Below are 13095 nucleotides of genomic sequence, written 5' to 3'. Positions count from 1 at the left end.
TTGTTACGGTGATCTGTGATCAGTGATCTCTGATGTTACTACTTTAACTGTTTTGAGGCACCACAAACCACAGTCATATAAGGCAAACAATAAATATTGTGTGTATTCTGACTGCTCCACCAGCAGTCATTCCCCTATCTCTCTCCCTCAGGGCCTCCCAATTTCCTGAGACACAACAATAATGAAATTGGCCAAATGATAACCCTACAATGGCCTCTAAGTGTTCAAGTGAAAGGAAGAGTTGTATGTCTCTCACTTTAAATCAAAAGCTAGAAATGATTAAGCTTACTGAGGAAGGAATGTCAAAAGCCAAGATATGCTGAAAGCTAGGCTTCTTGCACCAGTTGGCCAAGTTGTGAACGCAAAGGAAAAGTTCTTAGAGGAAACTAAAAGTGCTACTCCAGTGAACACACAAAAAATAAGAAAGCAAAACAGCTTTATTGTTGATATGGAGAAAGTTCCAATAGTCTGGATCAAACCAGCCACAACATTCTCTTCCATCAAAGTTTCAATTATATGAAAGCTGAGAGAGGTGAGAAAGTTGCAGATGAAGAGTCTGAAGATAACACAGGCTGGTTCATAATGTTTAAGGAAAGAATCCATCCTCATACCATGAAAGAAAGTGCAAGGTGAAGCAGCAAATGCTAATGTAGAAGCTGCAGCAAGTCGTCCAGGAGATCTAGCTAAGAAAATTAATGAAGGTTACTACACTGAACAACAGACTTTCAATGTAGACAAAGCAGCCTTATTATTTTTAATGTTTATTTTTATTTCTTTTTAGAGAGGAAGGGGGAGGGTGGGAGGGAGAGAGAGAGGGGGATGGGGAGAAAGAGAGAGAGAGAGAGAGAGAGAGAAACATTAGGCTGTTCCCACATATGCCCTGACCACAGATCGAACCGGCTACTTCTGTGTTTCTAACCAACTGAGCTATCTGGCCAGGGAAAAAACAGCCTTATTTTAGAAGAAGATACTATCTAGGACTTTTATAGCTAGAGAGAAGTTAATGCCTGGCTTCAAAGTTTTAAAAGCTGATTCTCCTGTTAAGGGGTAGATAGTGCAGCTGGCGATTTTAAGTTGAAGTCAATGCTTTTACCATTCCTAGAGCCCTTAACAATTATAGTAAATCGACTCTGTTTGTGCTCTATAAATGGAAAAACAAAGCCTGGGTGATAGCACATCTGTTTACAACATGATTTACTGAATATTTTAAGCTCACTGTTAAGCACTATTGCTCAGAAAAAAGATTCCTTTCAAAATATTACCGCTCACTGACAATGTACCTGGTTACCCTTGAGCTCTAATGAAGATGTACAACATTAATATTGTTTCCATGCCTGCTAACACAACATCCATTCCAGATCTTTGAGCCCATGGATCAAGAAGTAATTTCAAGTTTCCAGTCTTAATAGTTAAAAAATACATTTCGTGAAGATATAGCTGCCACGGTTAGTGATTCCTCTGATGCATCTGGACAAGTAAATTGAAGACTTCATGGAAACGATTCAACATTCTAGACGCCATTAAGACATTTGTGATTCAATTAGAAGAGCTCAAAATATTAACATTAACAGGTGTTTGGAAGAAGTTAACTCCAACTCTCATGGAAGACCTTAAGGGGTTCAAGACTTCACTAGAGGAAGTAACTGCAGATGTAAACAGCAAGAACTAGAATTAAAGTGGAGCCTGAAGATGTGATTGCACTGTGGCAATTTCACAATAAAACTTGATCAGATGAGAAATTGCTTCTTATGAATTAGCAAAGAAAGTGGTTTCTTGAGACAGAATCTCCTCCTGATAAAATGCTATGAAGACTGTTGAAATGACAACAAAGGATTTGAAATATTACATAAACTAAGATGATAAAGCAGCAGCAGGGGTTAAGAGAACTGACTCCAATTCTGAAAGAAATTCTACTGCGGGTAAATGCTATCAAACAGCATCACACAATATAGAGCAATTATTAGTAAAAGGAAGAATCAACTAATGTGGCAAACTTCATTGCTGTCATATTTTTAGAAATTGCCGCAGATATGCCAACCTTCAGCGATCACCACCCTGATCGGCCAGCAGCCATTAACATCAAGGCAAGACTCTTCACCAGCATAAAGACTGGCTCGAATGATGGTTAGCATTTGTTAGCAAGAAAGTATTTTTGATTAAGTTATATGTATATACATTTTTTTAGACATAATGCTATTCCACACTTAATAGACTATAGTGTAAACATAACTTTGATATGCATGAAAAAATAATTTATGTGACTCGTTATACAGGGATATTTGCTTTACTGCAGTAGTCTGGAATGGAACCTGAAGTATCTCCAAGTTATGCCTGTACTAGCCATAAAACAAAACACAATAAATTCAAAAAGACTGAAATAAAAAAAATATGTTCTCTAAGAACAGTAGTTACACTATAAATCAATAAAACATAAAACTTAGGAAATTCATAAACATGCAAAAATTAAACAGCATACTCTTTAATAACCAATGGGTCAAAGAAAAACCAGCCAGAGAAATTAGAAATACTTAAGATGTATGAAAATGAAAACTAAACATCCCAACACATACAGATGATCACTAAAGCAATACTCAAGGGAAATTTATACCTATAAAATGTCTATTTTAAAAAGATCACAAATCATTAACTTTATTTATATCTTAAGAAATTAAAAAAAGAAAACTAAACCCAAAGCAAGCATTAGAAAGTATACCAAAAAAAGATAACAGCTAAGTAGAAATAAATAAAATGAAAACTAGAAAAACAATAGAAAAAAATCAATAAAATCAAAATCTGGTTTCTTCAAAAAGATAAAAATTTTAAAACTTTTCTTAAACTAATGAAGAAAAAATAGAAAAGATTAAAATTATTAAATTCAGGGGCACCACTATAGATCTTAGAGAGAAAAAGAAATTTCAATGTTATGAACACCTGTAAGTCGATGTTAGATAAAAATTAGATAACTTAGATAAAATGATCAAATCTCTAAAAAGATAGTAGTATTGTAATGACTCAAGATGAAAGAGAAGACATTTATAAAGCTAAACCAAGTAAAGAGATCTAATTAATAATGAATAAATTTACCATAAAGAAAAGACCAAGCCACCCTGGTCGGTTGCCTCAGTGGTAGAGCATCGGCCTGGCGTGCAGGAGTCCCGGGTTTGATTCCTGGCCAGGGCACACAGGAGAAGCGCCCATCTGCTTCTTCATCCCTCCCCCTCTCCTCTCTGTCCCTCTCTTCCCCTCCTGCAGCCAAGGCTCTATTGGAGCAAAGTTGGCCCGGGTGCTGAGGATGGCTCCATGGCCTCTGCCTCAGGCGCTAGAATAGCTCTGGGTGCAGTGGAGCAACACCTCAGAGGGGCCCGAGCATCACCCCCTGGTGGGCATGCCGGGTGGATCCTGGTCCAGTGCATGCGAGAGTCTGTCTGCCCCATCCCCCCCACCCCTGCTGCTTCTCACTTCAGAAAAATACAAAAAAAAATCCATTTAAAGTACCATCAAAAACAATAGAATAGTTCTAACAAGAAAAGGGCAAGACTTGTATACCAAACACTCAAACACTGTTGAAAAATTTTTATTAAGAACTAAATAAATGAGAAAACATTCTTTGTTCATAGATTGCAAGACTTAATATTAAGAGGGCTCCTGCAATTGATCTACATATTCAATGCAATGCCAATCAAAATTCTAGCTGTTTTGTACAGAAATTGACAGCTGATCGTAAACTTCATATGAAAATATAAGGGGCCTGACCTGTGGTGGTGCAGTGGATAAAGCATTGACTTGGAATGCTGAGGTCACCAGTTCAAAACCCTGGGCTTGCCTGGTCAAGGCACATATGGGATTCGATGCTTCCTGTTCCTATACCCCTCCTCTCCCTCTAAAAATAAATAAATAAAAATTAAAATAAAAAAGAAATGAGAGGAACTTTAAAAAATCTTTCAGAGAAAAAAAAGAAAATATAAGGACCCAAAATAGTCAAAAAAAAATCTGAAAAAGGATTGAAAAATGTTGGAGGACCTATGCTTCCTAATTTCAAAACTTACTGCAAAGCTAAAATAACAAAGACAGTATAGGAATAGCATAAGCTTAGATAAGTAATCAAGGTAATAGAATTGAGAGTCCAGAAATAAACTCATACATCTATTTGGGGTCCCCAAACTGTGGCCCCCTGAGGCCATTTATCCAGCCCCCGCTGCACTTCTGGAAGGGGCATCTCTTTCATTGGTGGTCAGTGAGAGGAGCAAGGCGCGTCATCACTCGTGTACAGTACTATTCCGGTGACACGGGACGCAGGCCTCACAGCTCCGGAAGCGCGTCATATCACTTGTTAGGGCTAGCAGTGACAAATATGGAACCGGACATTGACCATCTCATTAGTCAAAAGAAGGCCCATAGTTCCCATTGAAATACTGGTCAGTTTGTTGATTTAAATTTACTTGTTCTTTATTTTAAATATTGTATTTGTTCCCATTTTGTTTTTTTACTTTAAAATAAGATATGTGCAGTGTGCATAGGAATTTGTTCATAGTTTTTTTTATAGTCCGGCCCTCCAACGGTCTGAGGGACAGTGAACTGGCCCCCTGGTAAAAAGTTTGGGACCCCTGATCTACAGTCATTTGAATTTTCAACAAGAGTGCCAACACTATTCAACTGGAGAACAATAGTCTTTTTAATAAATGATGTTGGAACAACTATCTTCATAAAAAGAATGAAGTTGGACCTTTACCTTCACCAGATACATATATTAACTCAAAATGGAGTATACCTAAACAGAAGAGCTATACCTGTAAAACTCTTAGATAAACCCATGCAAGTAAATCTTGATCTTGGATTAGGTAATGCTTTCCTAGATATGACACCAAAAAATACAACCAACAAAAGACAAAAGAGATAAACTGAATTTCATCAAAAATTAAATTATGCTACAAAAAGTACCATAAAGAGAGTAAAAATAGAACCCATAAACTGGGAGAAAATATTTTCAAATTCTTTTTTTTTTTTTTATTAAATTTAATGCAGTGACATTGATAAATCAGGGTACATATGTTGAGAGAAAATATCTCTAGATTATTTTGACATTTGATTGTGCTGTATACCCCTCCCCCAAAGTTGAATTGTCTTCTGTCACCTTCTATCTGGTTTTCTTTGTGCCCCTCCCCTCCCCTAACCCCTCTCTCCTTCTTCACCCCCTCCCCCCTCCCCCAACCTCCCGCCCCTGTTGCCATCACATTCTTGTTCATGTCTCTGAGTCTCCGTTTTATGTCCCTTCTATGTATGGATTCATCTTAGTTTTTTTTTTTTTTTTTTCTGATTTACTTATTTCACTCCGTATAATGTTGTCAAGGTCCATCCATGTTATTGTAAATGATCCGATGTCATCATTTCTTGTGGCTGAGTAGTATTCCATAGTATATATGTACCAAAGCTTTTTAATCCACTCGTCCTCTGACGGACACTTGGGCTGTTTCCAGATCTTCACTATTGTGAACAATGCTGCCACAAACATGCGGGTGCATTTATCCTTTTCGAGCCGTTCTATGGTGTCCTTGGGGTATATTCCTAAAAGTGGGATAGCTGGGTCAAAAGGCAGTTCGATTTTCAGATTTTTGAGGAATCTCCATACTGTTTTCCACAGTGGCTGCACCAGTCTGAATTCCCACCAGCAGTGCAGGAGGGTTCCCTTTTCTCCACATCCTCGCCAGCACTTATTCTGTGTTGTTTTGTTGATAAGCGCCATTCTGACTGGTGTGAGGTGATATCTCATTGTGGTTTTAATTTGCATTTCTCTAATTAGTGATGTTGAGCATTTTTTCATATGCCTATTGGCCATCTGTATGTCCTCTTTGGAGAAGTGTCTATTCATCTCTTTTGCCCATTTTTGGATTGGGTTGTTTGTCTTCCTGGTGTTGAGTTTTACAAGTTCTTTATAAATTTTGGTTATTAACCCCTTATCAGACGTATTGTCAAATATGTTCTCCCATTGTGTAGTTGTCTTTTTATTCTGTTCTTGTTGTCTTTAGCTGTGCAAAAGCTTTTTAGTTTGATACAGTCCCATTTGTTTATCCTGTCTTTTATTTCACTTCCCCGTGGAGATAAATCAGCAAATATATTGCTCCGAGAGATGTCCGAGAGCTTACTGCCTATGTTTTCTTCTAAGATGCTTATGGCTTCACGGCCTACATTCAAGTCTTTTATCCATTTTGAGTTTATTTTTGTGAGTGGTGTAAGCTGGTGATCTAGTTTCATTTTTTTGCAGGTAGCTGTCCAATTTTCCCAACACCATTTGTTAAAGAGGCTGTCTTTACTCCATTGTATTTCCTTACCTCCTTTGTCAAATATCAGTTGTCCATAGAACTGTGGGTGTATTTCTGGGTTCTCTGTTCTGTTCCATTGATCTATATGCCTGTTCTTATGTCAGTACCAGGCTGTATTGAGTACTACGGCCTTGTAGTATAACTTGATATCAGGAAGTGTGATACCTCCCACTTTATTCTTCTTTTTTAAGATTGCTGAGGCTATTCATGTCCTCTTTTGGTTCCATATAAATTTTTGGAATATGTGTTCTATACCTTTGAAGTATGTAATTGGTATTTTAATTGGTATTGCATTGAATTTATAGATTGCTTTGGGTAATATAGACATTTTAATGATGTTTATTCTTCCTAACCATGAGCACGGTATATGCTTCCACTTGTTTGTATCTTCCTTGATTTCTTTTATCAATGCTTTGTAATTTTCCAAGTACAAGTCTTTAGTCTCCTTGGTTAAGTTTACTCCTAGGTACTTTATTTTTTTGGTTGTAATTGTGAAGGGGATTGTTTCCTTAATTTCTCTTTCTGACTGTTCATTGTTGGTGTATAAAAATGCTTCTGATTTCTGAGTATTGATTTTATATCCTGCCACTTTGCTGAATTTATTTATCAGGTCCAGTAGTTTTTTGACTGAGACTTTAGGGTTTTCTATATACAATATCATATCATCTGCAAATAATGATAGTTTTACTTCTTCTTTTCCAACTTGAATGCCTTTTATTTCTTCTTCTTGTCTGATTGCTGTGGCTAGGACTTCCAGGACTATGTTAAATAAGAGTGGTGAAAGGGGGCACCCCTGCCTTGTTCCTGATCTTAAGGGTATTGCTTTTAATTTTTTCCCATTGAGTATGATGTTGGCTGTGGGTTTCTCATAGATGGCTTTTATCATGTTGAGGTATGTTCCCTGTATTCCCACTTTGCTGAGAGTTTTGATCATGAATGGGTGCTGGATTTTATCAAATGCTTTTTCTGCTTCTATTGAAATTACCATATGGTTTTTCTCCTTCTTTTTGTTTATGTGATGAATCACATTGATTGATTTGCGAATATTGTACCAGCCTTGCCTCCCCAGAATAAATCCCACTTGATCATGGTGTATGATTTTTTCCATATATTGTTGGATCCGGTTTGCTAATATTTTGTTGAGGATTTTAGCATCTATATTCATCAGAGATATTGGCCTATAATTTTCTTTCTTTGTGTTGTCTTTGCCTGGTTTTGGAATCAGAATTATGCTCGCCTCATAAAAGGTGCTTGGAAGTCTTCCTTCCTCTTGAATTTTGTGAAATAGTTTGAGAAGGATAGGAGTTAGTTCTTCTTTGAATATTTGGTAGAATTCCGTTGTGAAGCCATCGGGTCCTGAACTTTTCTTTGTTGGGAGTTTTTTGATAACTGTTTCGATCTCATTTGGTGTAATCGGTCTGTTTAGGTTTTCTGATTCTTCCAGATTGATTTTTGGAAGATTGTATGTTTCAAGGAATTTGTCCATTTCATCTAGGTTGTCTAGTTTTTTGGCATACAGTTCTTCATAGTATTTTCTTACAATATTTTGTATTTCTGTTGTGTCAGTTGTTATTTCTCCTCTCTCATTTCTAATTTTATTTATTTGAGTCCTCTCTCTCTTTTTCTTGGTGAGTCTACTTAAAGGTTCATTAATCTTGTTTACCTTTTCAAAGAACCAGTTCCTAGTTTCATTGATCCTCTGTATTGTTTCTTTAGCCTCTATGTCATTTATTTCTGCTCTGATCTTTATTATTTCCTTCCTTCTACTACATTTGGGTTTTACTTGCTGTTCTTTTTCTAATTCTTTTAGATGCAGGGTTAAGTTGTTTATTTGAGCTTTTTCTAGCTTCTGAAAGTGTGCCTGTAGTGCTATGAACTTCCCTCTCAGCACTGCTTTCGCTGTGTCCCATAAATTTTGAGTTGTTGTATGCTCATTGTCATTCGTTTCTAGGAATTTTTTTATTTCTTCTTTGATCTCATTCTTAATCCATTCATTATTTAACACCCTGCTATTTAGTTTCCATGTGTTTGAGAATTTTTGAGCTTTTCTGCTGTGATTCATTTCTAGTTTCATGCCGTTGTGATCGGAGAAAGTGCTTGATATGATTTCAGTCTTCTTAAATTTGTTGAGAGCACTTTTGTGCCCTAACATGTGGTCTATCCTAGAGAATGTACCATGAGCACTTGAAAAGAATGTATATTTTGCTGCTTTAGGGTGAAAGGATCTGAAGATATCTATTAAATCAAGTTGGTCTAGTGTTTCCAATAAGTCTGCTGTTTCTTTGTTAATTTTCTTTCTTGAGGATCTATCTAGTGATGTTAGTGGGGTATTGAAATCCCCTACTATTATAGTATTGCTGTTGATCTTGCCCTTTAAGCCATCAAAGTCTGTTTTATATATTTGGGTGCTCGTATATTAGGTGCATAGATATTTATAATAGTTATATCTTCCTGTTGGATTACTCCCTTTATCATTATGTAGTGGCCTTCTTTATCTCTTGCTATATCCTTTGTTTTAAAGTCCAATTTGTCTGATATAAGTATTGCTACCCCAGCTTTTTTTTCATTTCCGTTTGCATGAAATATTTTTTTCCATCCTTTTACCTTCAATCTATGTGTGTCTTTTGTTCTAAGGTGTGTCTCTTGTAGACAACATATGTATGGGTCCTGTTTTCTTATCCACGCAGCTACCCTATGTCTTTTGATTGGATCATTTAATCCATTTACATTTAAGGTTATTGTTGATATGTAGTTGTTTATTGCCATTTTCTTCTTTAAAGGTGTATTCCTTTTTTTGCTATATTCTTTTCCAACTTTGATCTGTTTACAACAGGCCCCTTAACATTTCTTCCAGCGTTGGTTTGGTTGTAATAAATTCCTTGAGTTGTTTTTTGTCTGGGAAGCTTTTTATTTCTCCTTCGATTTTAAACGATAGCCTTGCTGGATAAAGTAGTCTTGGTTGTAGGTTCTTGTTCTGTATTACTTTGAATATTTCTTGCCATTCCCTTCTGGCCTCAAGTGTTTTTGTTGAGAAGTCGGATGTCATCCTTATGGGGGCTCCTTTGTAGGTGATAACTTTTTTTTCTCTTGCAGCTTTTAATATTTTCTCTTTATCACTTAGCTTTGGTATTTTAATTATGATGTGTCTTGGTGTAGGTTTCTTTGGGTTTCTCTTTAATGGAGTTCTCTGTGCTTCTTGGACTTGTGAGAGTTTCTCTTGCATTAATTTAGGGAAGTTTTCAGTTATGATATGGTTGAACAAAGTCTCTATCCTTTGTTCTTTTTCTTCTTCTTCAGGAACCCCTATGATGCGGATGTTATTTCTCTTCATGTTGTCACAGAGCTCTCTAAGTGTTTCCTCTGACTTTTTGAGTCTCTTTTCTCTTTTCTTCTCTGCTTTCATGCCTTCATTCCAGTTGTCCTCCAACTCGCTGATTCGATCCTCAGCTGTATCCATCCTGTTTTTAATTCCTTCCATTGTGGTCTTCATTTCTGATATTGTATTTGTCATCTCTGACTGATTCTTTTATAATATTTCAATATCCTTTTTTATACTTGCTATTTCTTTATTTAGGTTTTCAAACTGCCCCTCCATTGTTGTTCTAAGATCCCTAAGCATCCTTACAATCATTATTTTGAATTCTGCATCTGGAAGTTTGATTATTTCCATATCACTCAGCTCATCTCTCAAAGGTGTCTCTTGTGGTTTCATTTGGGTTACACTCCTTTGTCTTCTCATAATGGTGTTTTATTTGTAGAGTTGGTTGAGTCTAGGCTTGGTGTTATCTGCCTCCAGTTTTCAGTTGTGTTATTTCTAGGTCTTCTTGGGTTGGTATCAGCTATTATTTGTAATCCACTTTCAGATTTGGGCAGCTTTGAAGTCTTGATTTGTTTGTTTTCTTAACAGGTGATAGTCTTGTTAACTGATCTCAGCAGGGGGCTTCCTTCAAACTGTAACCAGGAATGCTGTGGGTGTAACCTGAGATGCTGAAGGTCTCTTCCACCAACTAATCTCACTGGGGGCAGGGTTTTTTCTCAGCTTCAGTAGGGGGAGGTGTATCTCAGATCTCCATGGAGACCTGAGTTACTGCCCCTCCTCCCCACTTCTTGTTTTCAGCTGTGTCTTGCTGCACTGATTGGAGCTGGATAGATGTCCGGAGATCTCTGATCCGGAAGCACTTCAGCTCTGTTTTGTGAAAGGTTCAGTCCCTCCCCCAGCTATGGCCGCCTCCAGCACGAATGAGTCAGCTTTTTTATTTCGTTTCTTGCATACCTTAGCCCCTCACAGTCTGTCCCTCTCCTTGTCCTTTCCACTTGGGAGATAAGCTGGTCTTTTCAACCCACCTTGCTCCCTGGTCGTCAGGTAAGTGGCTGTGAGCAGTGGATTCTGCTCTTTTTCCTCTGTGAAATCCTCTCTGGGCTCTCAGCCTCACCCCCCCCCCTTCCGTTCCTGTAAGCAGAGGAGATTCAGGCACTCCTTACCAGGATTATTGTGGCTTCCTCTTTGCTCCTTGGTTTTTGAGAGCTGTTCTTGCAGTTCAGTGTTGGTTTTTCATGCTGATTTTTCCTAAATTGATTTGTATTCCAGTTTGGTGTTGAGAGCTGGGCGTCTGTGCGTCCGCCTACTCCACTGCCATCTGGGGTGGCACTGTGGATGAAGCTTGGACCTAGAATGCTGGCATCCCCTGGAAACAGCAGACTTGCCTGATCAAAGCACATCCTGGGTGACTACAGAGGATGAATGTTTCCCCGCTCCTCTCTCTCCTTTCTGTAAAATCAGTAACTAAAATCTCTTTAGAAAAAGAGTTACATTGTTTTCTCAACACTCTCTACACTGAAATAGAAAAGTGCTTGCACTGGAAGTGCTCACTTACACTGGGAGTGGAACGTGCGCTCCACAAGCCGTCCGGAGATTCTCTATTTTCAAATTCTTTATTAAACAAGGGATTTGTAGCCATAATATAAAGAACTTGTACAACTAAATGATAAGAATACAAAAAAGCCACTTAAGAAATAAGCATTATAAATACCAAGACCAAAAAAAAAAGCTATTAGGCCCTGGCTGGTTGGCTCAGTGGTAGAACTTCAGCCCAGTGTGTGGATGTCCCAGGTTCAATTCCTAGTCAGAGCACACAAGAAAAGTGACCATCTGCTTCTCCACCCCTCCCCTTTCCCTCTCTCTCTCTTCTCCTTCCTCAGCCATAGTTCAATTGTTTTAAGCACATCAGGCCCAGGCATTGAGGATGGCTCCATGGAGCCTTGGCCTCAGGCACTAATAATAACTCTGTTGCAAGCATGGCCATTGGGCAGAGCATCAGTCCTGGACAGCGGTTGCTGGATGGATTCCAGTTGGGGCTCAAGCAGGTGTCTGTCCCTCTATCTCCCCTCCTCTCATTTGGAAAAAAGAAGAAAAAAAAGCCATTAAAAATGGGCAAAAAATATGACTACATATATCTCCAAAGAAGATACAAAAGTAGCCAAAGCACACAAAAGGCATGTCCAACAACAACAAAACACTACTTCATCTGCAGTAGAAGGGCTAATATCACAGGACAGATAAAGTGTTAACAAAATATGGGGAAACTGGAACCTTCATACAATGTTGGTAGAATTTTTTTTTTTAAGCGGAAGAAAGAGAGAGAGATGGAGACAGATGAGAGGCATCAACTCATAGTTGCAGTACTTTAGTTGTTCATTGATTGCTTCTCATACTTGACCTGGGGGATACAGCCAAGCCAGTGACCTCTTGCTCAAGACAATGACCTCAGAGTTTTAAACCTAGGTCCTCAGCATCCCAGGTCAACACTCTATCCACTGCACCACCACTGGTCAGGCCAATGTTGGTAGAATTTTTAAATGGTACAGGCACATTGAAAAACAGTCTTGCCCTTTCAATAGGGTAAACATAGAATTATCATATGACCCAGTAATTTCATTTCTAACTATATAACCCAGAAAAATAAAAACATATGTCAGCATTATCACTATATCGCCATACCACAGTTCACTTTTTGTGGTCTCACTGTATCGCAGATGTTTAAATTGAAGATATATATCTAATTTTGTATCGTGGATTTTTCGCTCTATTGAGAGATTTTGCAGTATATAGTTATTTTTATATATTTATTTTTTAATTATTTTTGCATTAAAATAAGCATTTACTAGCCTAAAATTTTTTAAATATATAAAAATATTAATTAAAACATATTAAATTGAAATAAAATACATAGCATACAGCAGATGAGTAGACAAAGACTCACACATATGGAAACCACAGCTATAGCTGCTTCTCCTTGAGCTAGTTTGCCCATGTGTACACGGCACACTATTGGCTGATGGATGGGAGGCAACCAACCAAAGCACTGTGTTCTGTATATATAAATAATAAAATAAATATAAGGTCACTACTTCACGAATTTTTGACTGTCGTGGGGGATTCTGGAACCTAACTCCCGCATAGACGAGGGACCACTGTATTAATAATAACCAAAAAGTTGAAGCAAGCCAAATGTCCATGAACAGATAAGTAAAATGTGGTATATTCATCCAATGGACTATTATTTGGAAATTAAAAAAAAAGGAAATATTGATAGATGCTACAATATAGATGAATCTTTAAAACATTATAAAAGCAAAAGAAGCTAGGCACTAAAGACTGGGTATGATGTAATTCTATTGACATGAAATGTCTGGCATACAAAACTCCATACAAACTACGTAGATTAGAGGTTGCTCAGAGTTGGGTATGAGGATTTCAGGAGAATGTAAAGCGACTGCT

At 37.6% G+C, this 13095-nt stretch overlaps 1 protein-coding gene across 12 annotated transcripts in view; it reads right to left on the bottom strand.

The window, feature by feature from the left end:
* The window catches only part of DOCK7 (dedicator of cytokinesis 7), a 254205-nt gene that overhangs the window by 177970 nt on the left and 63140 nt on the right, over window positions 1–13095 (bottom strand). The gene's annotated exons all lie outside the window — the stretch shown is intronic.

Source organism: Saccopteryx bilineata, chromosome 3 (genome assembly GCF_036850765.1).
Source record: "Saccopteryx bilineata isolate mSacBil1 chromosome 3, mSacBil1_pri_phased_curated, whole genome shotgun sequence".
NCBI lineage: Eukaryota > Metazoa > Chordata > Mammalia > Chiroptera > Emballonuridae > Saccopteryx > Saccopteryx bilineata.
This window is presented reverse-complemented; position numbering and strand designations above follow the sequence as displayed.